At 45.0% G+C, this 4,525-nt stretch overlaps 1 long non-coding RNA gene across 1 annotated transcript; it reads left to right on the top strand.

Annotated features, from left to right (window-relative positions):
- Window positions 1-1,934: 1,934 nt before the first annotated feature.
- LOC129483390 (uncharacterized) lies at window positions 1,935-3,978 on the top strand. The gene is made up of 4 exons (XR_010121246.1): window positions 1,935-2,080; window positions 2,545-2,813; window positions 3,130-3,316; window positions 3,628-3,978. It is a non-coding gene; the product is annotated as an uncharacterized lncRNA (long non-coding RNA).
- Window positions 3,979-4,525: the final 547 nt, after the last annotated feature.

The raw sequence follows: 4,525 nt of genomic DNA, 5'->3' as shown, positions 1-4,525 counted from the left end.
TGTTACTGCATTTTTCACGTCTGTGCACTCTTGTTTGCGCCATTGGTCTTAGAATATATTCTTGTGCCAGTACTTCAGCATCTTAGTTATTGTAGCTTTAAAAGAAGTGTTGCTGTCTAGCAGTTAAATCCTCCAGTTTTGTTCTTTTTCAGGGCTGCCTTGGCTGTTCTTGATTCTTTGATTTTCCATGTATACTGCAGAATCATCTTCAATGTATACCAAAAAAAAAAAAAAATCCTGGGATTTTGATTGGCATTCCACTGAATCTGTACATCAAATTAGAGAGATTTGGCATCTGAAAATACTGAGTCTTCCAATCCCCGAACATGATATAATCCTCCATTAATTAGGTATTTCTTTAATTTTTTTTCTCAGCAATGTTTTGTGTTTCACATTTTTCAGTGTAAAGTTTTTGCCTGCCTTAGTTTGATTCCCAGGTATTTTTTGGTTTTGGTACTATTGTAAATGCTCCTTTCAAAAGTGTATTTTCCAATTGTTTATTGCCAGTATATGGAATGCAATTGATTTAGGGGGATTATTTATTTTAATTGTGATATGATATATATAACATAAAATTTACCATTTTAACCATTTTTAATTGTACAGTAGAGTGGCATTAAGAATACTCACATTGTTGTGCAACAGTTCAATTGATTTTTAATATCAGCTTTGTTGAGGTATGGTTGACATATGTTAAAATTTGCCAGCTTTAGGTGTGCAGCTCATTGAGTTCTGATAAATGCATGCAGCCACGTGGTCCTCACAATGAAGACGCGGACCATTTCCAGCATCCTTCAGAGTTCCCATGTGCCCTTTAGGGCTCCTCCCCAGCAGCCTCCCTCCTGGCCCTCAGTATCCACAGACCTGCTTTCTCACACTGTCATTTTGCCTTTTCTAGAATTTCAGGTGAAAGAATTTTACAGTAGGTATCTTTTGTGTCTGGCTCCTTTCACTTAGTGCAAAGCTCTTGAGAAGTGTCCATGTTAGATGTGTATCGGTGAGTTGCCCTGTTTCATTACTGAATACATTCTGCTGTATGGATGTACCACAGTTTGTTTATCCATTTATCAGCTGAAGGCCACTTGGGCTGCTCTCAATTTGTGGGGAGCAGAAGGAAGCTGCTGGAACATTCTCGTACAGATTGTTGTGTGGAAATTTGCTTTTATTTGTCTTGGATAAACCCTTAGGGGAAGGATCACTGGGTCCTATGTTTGACTTTATAAGGAACTGCTAAACTGTTTTCTACAGCAGCTGTGCCATCTTGCATGTCTGTCAGCACCATGTGAGAGTTCCCCCGCTCTGCAGCCTTGCCAACGCGGATGTGTCTTTTGATTTCACGTATTCTAGTGCGGATGCCATTGTGGTTTCAAGTTGCATTTCCCTAGTGAATAATGATGTTCTGAATCTTTTCAGGCACTTTTTTTTTTTTTTTTTTTGCCATTTTGTATACTTCTCTGGTGAAGTGCCTGGTCAAGCCTTTTACCCATTTAAAAAATAAAACTGCTTTCCTATTGATTTATAAGATATAAGCTAGGCATAGTTGCATCTGCCTGTAGTCTTAACTACTTGGAAGCCCAAAGCAGGATGATCACTTGAGCCCAGGTGTCTGAGGTCAGCCTGGGCAACATGGTGAGACCCTGTCACTAAAAAATAAACAAAGATTAAAGATACATATATCTCACTGTGCTAGGCTGAATGATGGCCTCCCAAATATGTTCACAACCTAATCTGTAAAAACTGTGAGTTTCTTACCTTACCTGGCAAAAGGGACTTTGCAGATGTGATTCAACTAAGGATGTTGAGATGGGGAAATTCTCCTGGATTATGTGGCTGGGTCTGATGTAATCACAGGAGTCCTCATTAGAGGGAAGCAGAACGGCCAAAGTCAGAGACGGAGATGTGGCTGTAGAAGCAGAGGTCCGTGTGCTGTGGGGCCATGAGCCAAGGAACCCACGCCGCCTCTGGGAGCTGGGAAAGGCAAGGGAGCAACATCTCCCTGGAGCTCCAGAGTGAGCCAGCCCTGATGACACTGCGACTTCAGCCCTCGGAGACTGGCTGTGGACATCGGACCTCTGTCACTGTAAGATCCTAAGTTTATGTTCATTTGTGGGAATATGCAGGCACTCTCTCTTCAGTGGAGGACTTGAAGTTGGCTCTTCTGACTCTAAGTCCATGTTGATTTGTTCCTACCATTGTTCGGGGTAGAAGGGAGCAGGTATCTTAGGTGGTGGGAACAGTGTAAGGAAGCCCCCAGGTAAACATGGCGCTGCCGCCCAGGGAGCAGGCACCTCTCAGATAAAGCTGCGTATGCTGGGACAGCGGGAGGTGAGGTCCGTCCGGTGGATCCACTAGGCTTTGGAAGCAGAGAGTCTGGGCTGGAGATGGTGAGAAGCCATGTAGTGGTTGGAGTGCTTGGGGGTTTATCAGAAGGGTCAGGGCTGCTGGCCCAGGCAGGAGCAGGTGCTGGGGAGACAGCACTTGCCTGCCTCCCTCACTGGGTTCTGACAGGAGGCATTCCGTGTGTGCTCTTCATTATTATTCTAGAACAGTGCTGCCCAGTTCCGTGGACCAAGCTGCTTCTGTGAGTGAAGGGTAGGGAATCCAGGAAAGCAAGGCCATCTCATTTCTCAGGGACCCTCTGGCTCATTGGATGGCCTCATCCCTTAATCTTCTCCAAACTGATGCTGGCCTCGCTGAAGACATTCTGAGCTGGTGCCGTCAGCCTGAGCAGCACTTCACTCCAGTCCACCCGCACGTCACTCTATTATCCTGCACCCTGAAAAGACATGGATTTTGTTGAAGGGTGAAGTCAGGTGCGCCTCTGTCTGGGAGCTGGAATGTATGCAGTGGTCATCTTTGCTGCTTCTGCCCTGGTGCCACACTCTGAAGAGTGAGAACATGGGCAGAGTGGGCAATGGCTCCACACCCCTGTCTCCCCACCAGGATCTCTGGCTGAGACTCAGGGTCCGAGGACCCAGGGTGCCTCCAGACCACAGACCAATGAAATTTCTGTTCTCTTTTCAACTTCTTCCCAGCCTAGGGCAGTTCGAAGCCAGCTTCTTTCAGGAAGCCTGCCCTGATAGTGCCATCTAACTACAAACACTTATTTTCTGTGCTGTGTATTTTCAGTGCTAAGTGATTGTGCATTCAACCTTTCATTACACATGGTCCCCTGTGGTTCTCTAGTCCTTCTGGAGAAGCAAGCGTGAGACAGATGCCTCGTCCGGTGAGGTTACTGACTTTCTGAGGATGGGGAGCAATCTTTCTTCATTTGTACCATGTCTCACCAAATAGATGATAAACCACTGGAGGACAGGTACTGTTTGACATGAAAATAAAGTTTATGGTGCCCTCCTGATCATTGTTCAGTAAACCCTGCAGGGAAAGGAGTGGAGAGATCATTAGTTAACTGGAAAAGGTATTTCTTGCCTAGTGGGGTGGATTTCTAAATTTAGGGCTAAAGGTGTCATGCAGCTCTGATTTTCTACACCATGAGAAGGTAGTCCCCTTTGCTTCTATTATGCACAATCCATGCATTTGTTCCACAGACATCTGATGTTTACTGAATGCCCTGTGCAATAGAGATTGAGGAGTCAAAGGTGAACAACAGGTCATCTTTCTCTGCAGGTGGCTCTCTCTGTACACATCACTCACAAATATCCATCTATAGTCCCAAGCTCCTTCCCCTAATCCATGTCCTGTGTTCGGTGTTGGGCAAACTTTCCAGATGTCAAGATGCAGAAAATTAGACCTGCAGCCCCCAGAGGAGCTGAGATAATGCTACTTCTTTCGAGAAGGGGCACATGACATCACCTGGCCTGTTGAAGCAGTGGACAGAGTGGGGTCTGGGGGATCCTAACCAGAGTAGCTAGCCCTCCCCACCTGTGTGTCTTCTATCTATAGGCTCTGAATCCATGGATTCAACCATGTGGGGTAAAACTATTCAAAAAACATTGCATATGTGCTGAACATGTACAAGCTTTTCTTTTTATCATAATTCCCTAAACAACTATTGACACAGTATTCACATTTAATTAGGTATCACAAGTAATCTAGAGCTTATTGAAAGTGCATGCAGGGTGTGCATAGGTTGTCTGCAAATGCCGCACCATTTTATATCAGGGGCTTGAGCACCTGAGCTGTTGGTATCTTTAAGGGAGGATCCTGAAACCAATCCCCAACAGATACTGAGGAATGACAGTATTTGGGTTTTGACAGAAAGCTGAGAAACCCAGAATGTCAGAAATAACCTCCTAACAGTAAGAAGCTGAGTTAAAATCAGGAAAAGCCAGTGGTTATCTTCAGTCTTTTTACACACAAGACTAAACCACATGTTCTACAGCAATGGGGGAAAAACTCAGTGATTACCCAATGAAGTGAATAAAAGCTGCGGTGATAGTTACAACAACACGACAACAGGTTATATTGAGAAGCAAGATCTCATTTAGGGTTTGCTGGAGGAGCCAGAGCCGCTAAGGGTGCAGCCTCCTTTGGAAGCACTGACCTGGCCCCTGCACCCATGGAC

This window comes from Symphalangus syndactylus, chromosome 5 (assembly GCF_028878055.3).
Source record: "Symphalangus syndactylus isolate Jambi chromosome 5, NHGRI_mSymSyn1-v2.1_pri, whole genome shotgun sequence".
NCBI classification, from domain to species: domain Eukaryota; kingdom Metazoa; phylum Chordata; class Mammalia; order Primates; family Hylobatidae; genus Symphalangus; species Symphalangus syndactylus.
The sequence above is the reverse complement of the archived record's forward strand: the minus strand, read 5'-3'. Positions and strand labels throughout refer to the sequence as shown.